General features: G+C 60.4%; 1 protein-coding gene across 6 annotated transcripts in view; it reads left to right on the top strand.

The window, feature by feature from the left end:
- chd8 (chromodomain helicase DNA binding protein 8) overlaps positions 1–12246 on the top strand; it is a 62033-nt gene that overhangs the window by 20185 nt on the left and 29602 nt on the right. The gene's annotated exons all lie outside the window — the stretch shown is intronic.

The raw sequence follows: 12246 nt of genomic DNA on the forward strand, positions 1-12246 counted from the left end.
TGGAGAGAAAGATGTGAGTGATTGAGGGGAGGGTGTAGAGAAAGACGAGATCGAGGGAAGGTGGAGAGAAAGACGAGATCGAGGGAAGGTGGAGAGAAAGACGAGATCGAGGGAAGGTGGAGAGAAAGACGAGATCGAGGGACGGTGGAGAGAAAGACGAGATCGAGGGAAGGTGGAGAGAAAGACGGGATCGAGGGAAGGTGGAGAGAAAGACGGGATCGAGGGAAGGTGGAGAGAAAGACGGGATCGAGGGAAGGTGGAGAGAAAGACGGGATCGAGGGAAGGTGGAGAGAAAGACGGGATCGAGGGAAGGTGGAGAGAAAGACGGGATCGAGGGAAGGTGGAGAGAAAGACGGGATCGAGGGAAGGTGGAGAGAAAGACGGGATCGAGGGAAGGTGGAGAGAAAGACGGGATCGAGGGAAGGTGGAGAGAAAGACGGGATCGAGGGAAGGTGGAGAGAAAGACGGGATCGAGGGAAGGTGGAAAGGAAGGTGATTGAGGGAAGGTGGAGAGAGACGGGATCGAGGGGAGGGTGGAGAGAGACGGGATCGAGGGGAGGGTGGAGAGAGACGGGATCGAGGGGAGGGTAGAGAGAAAGACGGGATCGAGGGGAGGGTGGAGAGAAAGACGGAATCGAGGGGAGGGTGGAGAGAAAGACGAGATCGAGGGGAGGGTGGAGAGAGATGTGATCGAAGGGAAGGTGGAGAGAAAGGCGGGATAGAGGAAGGGTGGAGAGAAAGGCGGGATCGAGGAAGGGTGGAGAGAAAGGCGGGATCGAGGAAGGGTGGAGAGAAAGGCGGGATCGAGGAAGGTTGGAGAGAAAGGCGGGATCGAGGAAGGGTGGAGAGAAAGGCGGGATCGAGGAAGGGTGGAGAGAAAGCCGGGATCGAGGAAGGGTGGAGAGAAAGCCGGGATCAAGGGGAGGTGGAGAGAAAGGTAGGATCAAGGGGAGGTGGAGAGGAAGGCGGAATCGAGGGAGGATGTGGAAAGGAAGACGGGATCGAGGGAAGGTGGAGAGGAAGACGGGATCGAGGGAAGGTGGAGAGGAAGGCGGAATCGAGGGAGGATGTGGAAAGGAAGACGGGATCGAGGGAAGGTGGAGAGGAAGACGGGATCGAGGGAAGGTGGAGAGGAAGACATGATCGAGGGGAGGTGGAGAGAAATACGTGATCGAGGGGAGGGTGGAGAGAAAGATGAGATAGAGGGAAGGTGGAGAGAAAGACGAGATCGAGGGAAGCTGGAGAGAAAGACGAGGTCGTGGAAAGGTGGAGAGAAAGACGGGGTCGAGGGAAGGTGGAGAGAAAGACGGGATCGAGGGGAGGGTGGAGAGAGACGGGATCGAGGGGAGGGTGGAGAGAACGACGGGATCGAGGAGAGGGTGGAGAGAAAGGCGTGATCGAGGGAAGGTGGAGAGAAAGACGAGATCGAGGGAAGGTTTAGAAAAAGACGAGATCGAGGGAAGGTGGAGAGAAAGTCGAGATCGAGGGACGGTGGAGAGAAAGACGGGATCGAGGGAAGGTGGAGAGAAAGACGGGATCGAGGGAAGGTGGAGAGAAAGACGGGATCGAGGGAAGGTGGAGAGAAAGACGGGATCGAGGGAAGGTGGAGAGAAAGACGGGATCGAGGGAAGGTGGAGAGAAAGACGGGATCGAGGGAAGGTGGAGAGAAAGACGGGATCGAGGGAAGGTGGAGAGAAAGACGTGATCGAGGGAAGGTGGAGAGAAAGACGGGATCGAGGGAAGGTGGAGAGAAAGACGGGATCGAGGGAAGGTGGAGAGAAAGACGGGATCGAGGGAAGGTGGAGAGAAAGACGGGATCGAGGGAAGGTGGAGAGAAAGACGGGATCGAGGGAAGGTGGAGAGAAAGACGGGATCGAGGGAAGGTGGAGAGAAAGACGGGATCGAGGGAAGGTGGAGAGAAAGACGGGATCGAGGGAAGGTGGAAAGGAAGGTGATTGAGGGAAGGTGGCGAGAGACGGGATCGAGGGGAGGGTGGAGAGAGACGGGATCGAGGGGAGGGTAGAGAGAAAGACGGGATCGAGGGGAGGGTGGAGAGAAAGACGGAATCGAGGGGAGGGTGGAGAGAAAGACGAGATCGAGGGGAGGGTGGAGAGAAAGACGGGATCGTGGAGAGTGTGGAGAGAAAGACGGGATAGAGGAAGGGTGGAGTGAAAGGCGGGATAGAGGAAGGGTGGAGAGAAAGGCGGGATCGAGGAAGGGTGGAGAGAAAGGCGGGATCGAGGAAGGGTGGAGAGAAAGGCGGGATCGAGGAAGGGTGGAGAGAAAGGCGGGATCGAGGAAGGGTGGAGAGAAAGGCGGGATCGAGGAAGGGTGGAGAGAAAGGCGGGATCGAGGAAGGGTGGAGAGAAAGGCGGGATCGAGGAAGGGTGGAGAGAAAGGCGGGATCGAGGAAGGGTGGAGAGAAAGGCGGGATCGAGGAAGGGTGGAGAGAAAGGCGGGATCGAGGAAGGGTGGAGAGAAAGGCGGGATCGAGGAAGGGTGGAGAGAAAGGCGGGATCGAGGAAGGGTGGAGAGAAAGGCGGGATCGAGGAAGGGTGGAGAGAAAGGCGGGATCGAGGAAGGGTGGAGAGAAAGACGGGATCGAGGGAAGGTGGAGAGAAAGACGGGATCGAGGGAAGGTGGAGAGAAAGACGGGATCGAGGGAAGGTGGAGAGAAAGACGGGATCGAGGGAAGGTGGAGAGAAAGACGGGATCGAGGGAAGGTGGAGAGAAAGACGGGATCGAGGGAAGGTGGAGAGAAAGACGGGATCGAGGGAAGGTGGAGAGAAAGACGGGATCGAGGGAAGGTGGAGAGAAAGACGGGATCGAGGGAAGGTGGAGAGAAAGACGGGATCGAGGGAAGGTGGAGAGAAAGACGGGATCGAGGGAAGGTGGAGAGAAAGACGGGATCGAGGGAAGGTGGAGAGAAAGACGGGATCAAGGGAAGGTGGAAAGGAAGGTGATTGAGGGAAGGTGGCGAGAGACGGGATCGAGGGGAGGGTGGAGAGAGACGGGATCGAGGGGAGGGTAGAGAGAAAGACGGGATCGAGGGGAGGGTGGAGAGAAAGACGGAATCGAGGGGAGGGTGGAGAGAAAGACGAGATCGAGGGGAGGGTGGAGAGAAAGACGGGATCGTGGAGAGTGTGGAGAGAAAGGCGGGATAGAGGAAGGGTGGAGTGAAAGGCGGGATAGAGGAAGGGTGGAGAGAAAGGCGGGATCGAGGAAGGGTGGAGAGAAAGGCGGGATCGAGGAAGGGTGGAGAGAAAGGCGGGATCGAGGAAGGGTGGAGAGAAAGGCGGGATCGAGGAAGGGTGGAGAGAAAGGCGGGATCGAGGAAGGGTGGAGAGAAAGGCGGGATCGAGGAAGGGTGGAGAGAAAGGCGGGATCGAGGAAGGGTGGAGAGAAAGGCGGGATCGAGGAAGGGTGGAGAGAAAGGCGGGATCGAGGAAGGGTGGAGAGAAAGGCGGGATCGAGGAAGGGTGGAGAGAAAGGCGGGATCGAGGAAGGGTGGAGAGAAAGGCGGGATCGAGGAAGGGTGGAGAGAAAGGCGGGATCGAGGAAGGGTGGAGAGAAAGGCGGGATCGAGGAAGGGTGGAGAGAAAGGCGGGATCGAGGAAGGGTGGAGAGAAAGGCGGGATCGAGGAAGGGTGGAGAGAAAGGCGGGATCGAGGAAGGGTGGAGAGAAAGGCGGGATCGAGGAAGGGTGGAGAGAAAGGCGGGATCGAGGAAGGGTGGAGAGAAAGGCGGGATCGAGGAAGGGTGGAGAGAAAGGCGGGATCGAGGAAGGGTGGAGAGAAAGGCGGGATCGAGGAAGGGTGGAGAGAAAGGCGGGATCGAGGAAGGGTGGAGAGAAAGGCGGGATCGAGGAAGGGTGGAGAGAAAGGCGGGATCGAGGAAGGGTGGAGAGAAAGGCGGGATCGAGGAAGGGTGGAGAGAAAGGCGGGATCGAGGGAAGGAGGAGAGAAAGGCGGGATCGAGGGAAGGTGGAGAGAAAGACGGGATCGAGGGAAGGTGGAGAGAAAGACGGGATCGAGGGAAGGTGGAGAGAAAGACGAGATCGAGGGAAGGTGGAGAGAAAGACGGGATCGAGGGACGGTGGAGAGAAAGACGGGATCGAGGGACGGTGGAGAGAAAGACGGGATCGAGGGAAGGTGGAGAGAAAGACGGGATCGAGGGAAGGTGGAGAGAAAGACGGGATCGAGGGAAGGTGGAGAGAAAGACGGGATCGAGGGAAGGTGGAGAGAAAGACGGGATCGAGGGAAGGTGGAGAGAAAGACGGGATCGAGGGAAGGTGGAGAGAAAGACGGGATCGAGGGAAGATGGAGAGAAAGACGGGATCGAGGGAAGGTGGAGAGAAAGACGGGATCGAGGGAAGGTGGAGAGAAAGACGGGATCGAGGGAAGGTGGAGAGAAAGACGGGATCGAGGGAAGGTGGAGAGAAAGACGGGATCGAGGGAAGGTGGAGAGAGACAGGATCGAGGGGAGGGTGGAGAGAGACGGGATCGAGGGGAGGGTGGAGAGAAAGACAGGATCAAGGGGAGGGTGGAGAGAAAGACGGAATCGAGGGGAGGGTGGAGAGAAAGACGAGATCGAGGGGAGGGTGGAGAGAAAGACGAGATCGAGGGGAGGGTGGAGAGAAAGACGGGATCGAGGGGAGGGTGGAGAGAGATGTGATCGAAGGGAAGGTGGAGAGAAAGGCGGATCGAGGAAGGGTGGAGAGAAAGGCGGGATCGAGGAAGGGTGGAGAGAAAGGCGGGATCGAGGAAGGGTGGAGAGAAAGGCGGGATCGAGGAAGGGTGGAGAGAAAGGCGGGATCGAGGAAGGGTGGAGAGAAAGGCGGGATCGAGGAAGGGTGGAGAGAAAGGCGGGATCGAGGAAGGGTGGAGAGAAAGGCGGGATCGAGGAAGGGTGGAGAGAAAGGCGGGATCGAGGAAGGGTGGAGAGAAAGGCGGGATCAAGGGGAGGTGGAGAGAAAGGTAGGATCAAGGGGAGGTGGAGAGGAAGGCGGAATCGAGGGAGAATGTGGAAAGGAAGACGGGATCGAGGGAAGGTGGAGAGGAAGATGGGATCGAGGGGAGGGTGGAGAGAAAGATGAGATAGAGGGAAGGTGCAGAGAAAGACGAGGTCGTGGAAAGGTGGAGAGAAAGACGGGGTCGAGGGAAGGTGGAGAGAAAGACTGGATCGAGGGGAGGGTGGAGAGAGACGGGATCGAGGGGAGGGTGGAGAGAACGACGGGATCGAGGAGAGGGTGGAGAGAAAGGCGTGATCGAGGGGAGGGTGGAGATAAAGGTGCTCGAGGGGAGGGTGGAAAGGAAGTCGGGATCGAGGGAAGGTGGAGAGAACGATGGGATCGATGGGAGGTGGAGAGGAAGACGTGATCGAGGGAAGGTGGAGAGAAAGACATGATCGAATAGATGGAGAGAAAGAAATGATGATCGAGGGGAGATAGAAAGGCAGGATCGAGGGGAGGTGGAGAGAAAGGCGGAATCGAGGGAGGATGGAGAGAAAGACGATCGGGATGGTGGACAGAAAGCAGGATTGAGGGAGGGTGGAGAGAAAGACGGGATCGAGGGAGGGTGGAGAGTAAGACGGAATCGACGGAAGAGTGGAGAGAGATGTGATCGAAGGGAAGGTGGAGAGAAAGGCGGGATCGAGGAAGGGTGGAGAGAAAGGCGGGATCGAGGAAGGGTGGAGAGAAAGGCGGGATCGAGGAAGGGTGGAGAGAAAGGCGGGATCGAGGAAGGGTGGAGAGAAAGGCGGGATCAAGGGGAGGTGGAGAGAAAGGTTGGATCGAGGGGAGGTGGAGATGAAGGCAGGATCGAGGGGTGGTGGGAGAGGAAAACGTGATCGAGAGGAGGTGGAGAGAAAGACGTGATCGAGAGGAGGTGGAGAGAAAGACGTGATCGAGGGGAGGTGGAGAGAAAGACGTGATCGAGGCGAGGTGGAGAGAACGACGGGATCGAGGGAAGGTGGAGAGGAAGATGGAATCAAGGGAAGGTGGAGAGAAGGACGGGATCGAGGGGAGGGTAGAGAGAAAGACGAGATTGAGGGAAGGTGGAGAGAAAGACGGGATCGAGGGAAGGTGGAGAGAAAGACGGGATCGAGGGGAGGGTGGAGAGAAAGATGTGATCGAGGGGAAGTGGAGAGAAAGACGTGATCGAGGGGAGGGTGGAGAGAAAGACGAGATATAGGAAATGTGGAGAGAAAGACGGGATCAAGGGAAGGTGGAGAGGAAGACATAATCGAGGGGAGGGTGGAGAGGAAGACGTGATCGAGGGAAGGTGGAGAGGAAGACGTGATCGAGGGAACGTGGAGAGAGACGGGATCGAGGGAGGGTGGAGAGAAAGACGGGATCAAGTGGAGTGTGGAGAGAAAGACGGGAACGAGGGGAGGGTGAGAGAAAGACGGGATCGAGGGGAGGGTGGAGAGAAAGACGGAATCGAGGGGAGGGTGGAGAGATGTGATGGAGGGGAGGATGGAGAGGAAGGTGGAATCGAGGGAGGATGAAGAGAAAGATGATCGAGGAGATGGTGGACAGAAAGCAGGATGGAGGGAAGGTGGAGAGAAAGGCGGGCTGGAGGGAGTTTGGAGAGAAAGACGGGATCGAGGGAAGGTGGAGAAGACGGCGGGATCGAGGGGAGGTGGAGAGGGCGGCGGGATCGAGGGGAGGTGGAAAGGGCGGCAGGATCGAGGGGAGGTGGAGAGGGCGGCGGGATCGAGGGGAGGTGGAGAGGGCGGCGGGATCGAGGGGAGGTGGAGAGGGCGGCGGGATCGAGGGGAGGTGGAGAGGGCGGCGGGATCGAGGGGAGGTGGAGAGGGCGGCGGGATCGAGGGGAGGTGGAGAGGGCGGCGGGATCGAGGGGAGGTGGAGAGGGCGGCGGGATCGAGGGGAGGTGGAGAGGGCGGCGGGATCGAGGGGAGGTGGAGAGGGCGGCGGGATCGAGGGGAGGTGGAGAGGGCGGCGGGATCGAGGGGAGGTGGAGAGGGCGGCGGGATCGAGGGGAGGTGGAGAGGGCGGCGGGATCGAGGGAGGTGGAGAGGGCGGCTGGATCGAGGGAGGTGGAGAGGGCGGCGAGATCGTGGGGAGGTGGAGAGGGCGGCGGGATCGAGGGGAGGTGAGAGGGCGGCGGGATCGAGGGGAGGTGGAGAGGGCGGCGGGGTCGAGGGGAGGTGGAGAGGGCGGCGGGGTCGAGGGGAGGTGGAGAGGGCGGCGGGATCGAGGGGAGGTGGAGAGGGCGGCGGGATCGAGGGGAGGTGGAGAGGGCGGCGGGATCGAGGGGAAGTGGAGAGATAGACGGTGTCGAGGGAAGGTGGAGAGAAAGACGGGATCGAGGGGAGGGTGGAGAGAGACGGGATCGAGGGGAGGGTTGAGAGAACGACGGGATCGAGGAGAGGGTGGAGAGAAAGGCCTGATCGAGGGGAGGGTGGAGATAAAGGTGCTCGAGGGGAGGGTGGAAAGGAAGTCGGGATCGAGGGAAGGTGGAGAGAAAGATGGGATCATGGGAGGTGGAGAGAAAGACGTGATTGAGGGGAGGTGGAGAGAACGACGAGATCGAGGGAAGGTGGAGAGAAAGACATGATCGAAGAGATGGAGAGAAAGAAATGATGATCGAGGGGAGATAGAAAGGCTGGATCGAGGGGAGGTGGAGAGAAAGGCTGAATTGAGGGAGGATGGAGAGAAAGACGATCAGGATGGTGGACAGAAAGTGGGATTGAGGGAGGGTGGAGAGAAAGACTGGATCGAGGGAGGGTGGAGAGAAAGACGGGATCGAGGGAAGGGTGGAGAGAGATGTGATCGAAGGGAAGGTGGAGAGAAAGGCGGGATAGAGGAAGGGTGGAGAGAAAGGCGGGATCGAGGAAGGGTGGAGAGAACGGCGGGATCGTGGAAGGGTGGAGAGAAAGGCGGGATCGAGGAAGGGTGGAGAGAAAGGCGAGATCGAGGAAGGGTGGAGAGAAAGCTGGGATCGAGGGGAGGTGGAGAGGGCGGCGGGATTGAGGGGAGGTGGAGAGGGCGGCGGGATCGAGGGGAAGTGGAGAGATAGACGGTGTCGAGGGAAGGTGGAGAGAAAGACGGGATCGAGGGGAGGGTGGAGAGAGACGGGATCGAGGGGAGGGTTGAGAGAACGACGGGATCGAGGAGAGGGTGGAGAGAAAGGCCTGATCGAGGGGAGGGTGGAGATAAAGGTGCTCGAGGGGAGGGTGGAAAGGAAGTCGGGATCGAGGGAAGGTGGAGAGGAAGACGTGATCGAGGGAAGGTGGAGAGAAAGACATGATCGAAGAGATGGAGAGAAAGAAATGATGATCGAGGGGAGATAGAAAGGCTGGATCGAGGGGAGGTGGAGAGAAAGGCTGAATTGAGGGAGGATGGAGAGAAAGACGATCAGGATGGTGGACAGAAAGTGGGATTGAGGGAGGGTGGAGAGAAAGACTGGATCGAGGGAGGGTGGAGAGAAAGACGGGATCGAGGGAAGGGTGGAGAGAGATGTGATCGAAGGGAAGGTGGAGAGAAAGGCGGGATAGAGGAAGGGTGGAGAGAAAGGCGGGATCGAGGAAGGGTGGAGAGAAAGGCGGGATCGAGGAAGGGTGGAGAGAACGGCGGGATCGTGGAAGGGTGGAGAGAAAGGCGGGATCGAGGAAGGGTGGAGAGAAAGGCGAGATCGAGGAAGGGTGGAGAGAAAGCTGGGATCAAGGGGAGGTGGAGAGAAAGGTGGGATTGAGGGGAGGTGGAGAGGAAGGCAGGATCGAGGGGTGGTGGGAGAGCAAGACGTGATCGAGGGGAGGTGGAGAGGAAGACGTGATCAAGGGGAGGTGGAGAGAGACGTGATCGAGGGGAGGTGGAGAATAAGACGAGATCGAGGGGAGGGTGGAGAGAAAGACGGGATCGAGGGGAGGGTGGAGAGAAAGGCGGGATCGAGGAAGGGTGGAGAGAAAGGTGGGATCGAGGGGAGGTGGAGAGAAATACGTGATCGAGGGGAGGGTGGAGAGAAAGATGAGATAGAGGGAAGGTGGAGAGAAAGACGAGATCGAGGGAAGGTGGAGAGAAAGACGAGATCGTGGGAAGGTGGAGAGAAAGACGGGGTCGAGGGAAGGTGGATAGAAAGACGGGATCGAGGGGAGGGTGGAGAGAGACGGGATCGAGGGGAGGGTGGAGAGAACGACGGGATCGAGGAGAGGGTGGAGAGAAAGGCGTGATCGAGGGGAGGGTGGAGATAAAGGTGCTCGAGGGCAGGGTGGAAAGGAAGTCGGGATCGAGGGAAGGTGGAGAGAAAGATGGGATCGATGGGAGGTGGAGAGAAAGACGTGATTGAGGGGAGGTGGAGAGAACGACGAGATCGATGCAAGGTGGAGAGGAAGACGTGATTGAGGGAAGGTGGAGAGAAAGACATGATCGAATAGATGGAGAGAAAGAAATGATGATCGAGGGGAGATAGAAAGGCAGGATCGAGGGGAGGTGGAGAGAAAGGCGGAATCGAGGGAGGATGGAGAGAAAGACGATCGGGATGGTGGACAGAAAGCAGGATTGAGGGATGGTGGAGAGAAAGACGGGATCGAGGGAGGGTGGAGAGTAAGACGGAATCGAGGGAAGAGTGGAGAGAGATGTGATCGAAGGGAAGGTGGAGAGAAAGGCGGGATAGAGGAAGGGTGGAGATAAAGGCGGGATCGAGAAAGGGTGGAGAGAAAGGCGGGATCGAGGAAGGGTGGAGAGAAAGGCGGGATCGAGGAAGGGTAGAGAGAAAGGCGGGATCGAGGAAGGGTGGAGAGAAAGCCGGGATCAAGGGGAGGTGGAGAGAAAGGTAGGATCTAGGGGAGGTGGAGAGGAAGGCGGGATCGAGGGGTGGTGGCAGAGGAAAACGTGATCGAGAGGAGGTGGAGAGAAAGACGTGATCGAGGGGAGGTGGAGAGAAAGATGTGATCGAGGCGAGGTGGAGAGAACGACGGGATCGAGGGAAGATGGAGAGGAAGATGGAATCAAGGGAAGGTGGAGAGAAAGACGGGATCGAGGGGAGGGTAGAGAGAAAGACGAGATTGAGGGAAGGTGGAGAGAAAGACGGGATCGAGGGAAGGTGGAGAGAAAGACGGGATCGAGGGGAGGGTGGAGAGAAAGACGTGATCGAGGGGAAGTGGAGAGAAAGACGTGATCGAGGGGAGGGTGGAGAGGAAGACGTGATCGAGAGAAGGTGGAGAGGAAGACGTGATCGAGGGAAGGTGGAGAGAGACGGGATCGAGGGGAGGGTGGAGAGAAAGACGGGATCGAGTGGAGTGTGGAGAGAAAGACGGGATTGAGGGGAGGGTGGAGAGAAAGACAGGATCGAGGGGAGGGTGGAGAGAAAGACGGGATCGAGGGGAGGGTGGAGAGAAAGACGGAATCGAGGGGAGGGTGGAGAGATGTGATGGAGGGGATGGTGGAGAGGAAGGTGGAATCGAGGGAGGATGAAGAGAAAGATGATCGAGGAGATGGTGGACAGAAAGCAGGATTGAGTGAGGGTGGAGAGAAAGGCGGGCTGGAGGGAGGTTGGAGAGGGCGGCGGGATCGAGGGGAGGTGGAGAGGGCGGCGGGATCGAGGGGAGGTGGAGAGGGTGGCGGATCGAGGGGAGGTGGAGAGGGCGGCGGGATCGAGGGGAGGTGGAGAGGGCGGCGGGATCGAGGGGAGGTGGAGAGGGCGGCTGGATCGAGGAGAGGTGGAGAGGGCGGCGGGATCGAGGGGAGGTGGAGAGGGCGGCGGGATCGAGGGGAGGTGGAGAGGGTGGCGGGATCGAGGGGAGGTGGAGAGGGCGGCGGGATCGAGGGGAGGTGGAGAGGGCGGCGGGATCGAGGGGAGGTGGAGAGGGCGGCTGGATCGAGGAGAGGTGGAGAGGGCGGCGGGATCGAGGGGAGGTGGAGAGGGCGGCGGGATCGAGGGGAGGTGGAGAGGGCGGCGGGATCGAGGGGAGGTGGAGAGGGCGGCGGGGTCGAGGGGAGGTGGAGAGGGCGGCGAGGGTCGAGGGGAGGTGAGAGGGCGGCGGGGTCGAGGGGAGGTGAGAGGGCGGCGGGTTCGAGGGGAGGTGGAGAGGGCGGCGGGGTCGAGGGGAGGTGGAGAGGGCGGCGGGATCGAGGGAGGTGGAGAGGGCGGCGGGATTGTGGGGAGGTGGAGAGGGCGGCGGGATCGTGGGGAGGTGGAGAGGGCGGCGGGATCGTGGGGAGGTGAGAGGGCGGCGGGGTCGAGGGGAGGTGAGAGGGCTGCGGGGTCATGGGGAGGTGAGAGGGCGGCGGGTTCGAGGGGAGGTGGAGAGGGCGGCGGGGTCGAGGGGAGGTGGAGAGGGCGGCGGGATCGAGGGCAGGTGGAGAGGGCGGCGGGATCGTGGGGAGGTGGAGAGGGCGGCGGGATCGAGGGGAGGTGAGAGGGCGGCGGGATTGAGGGGAGGTGGAGAGGGCGGCGGGGTCGAGGGGAGGTGAGAGGGCGGCGGGGTCGAGGGGAGGTGGAGAGGGCGGCGGGGTCGAGGGGAGGTGGAGAGGGCGGCGGGATCGAGGGGAGGTGGAGAGGGCGGCGGGATCGAGGGGAGGTGGAGAGGGCGGCGGGATCGAGGGGAGGTGGAGAGGCCGGCGGGATCGAGGGGAGGTGGAGAGGGCGGCGGGATCGAGGGGAGGTGGAGAGGCCGGCGGGATCGAGGGGAGGTGGAGAGGGCGGCGGGATCGAGGGGAGGTGGAGAGGGCGGCGGGATCGAGGGGAGGTGGAGAGGGCGGCGGGATCGAGGGGAGGTGGAGAGGGCGGCGGGATCGAGGGGAGGTGGAGAGGGCGGCGGGATCGAGGGGAGGTGGAGAGGGCGGCGGGATCGAGGGGAGGTGGAGAGGGCGGCGGGATCGAGGGGAGGTGGAGAGGGCGGCAGGATCGAGGGGAGGTGGAGAGAGCAGTGGGATGGAGGGACTGGTGGATAGGGCGGCGGGATGGAGGGACGAGAGGACGGCTGGATGGAGGGGGAATGGAGGAATAGCAGGGATCGAGGGGAGGATGGAGAGAGCAGGGATCGAGGGTAAGATGGAGGGAAAGGACATGGAGTGAAGCATGGATCGAGAGGAAGGTGGAGGGTAAGCATGGACAAGGGATGTTGGAGGGAAAGCAGGGATTGGGCATTGAAGTTAGCTGATCGGCTAGCAGAGCACTTTGGATTGGCTGAATGGCCTTGGTCTCTGGCCTGGTATAGTCAAATTGGTCTAATAGGTCAGCACTGACATGATGTGGGGCAGACCATCACTCCGGGGGCTGTAGG

This window comes from Narcine bancroftii, chromosome 5 (assembly GCF_036971445.1).
Source record: "Narcine bancroftii isolate sNarBan1 chromosome 5, sNarBan1.hap1, whole genome shotgun sequence".
NCBI lineage: Eukaryota > Metazoa > Chordata > Chondrichthyes > Torpediniformes > Narcinidae > Narcine > Narcine bancroftii.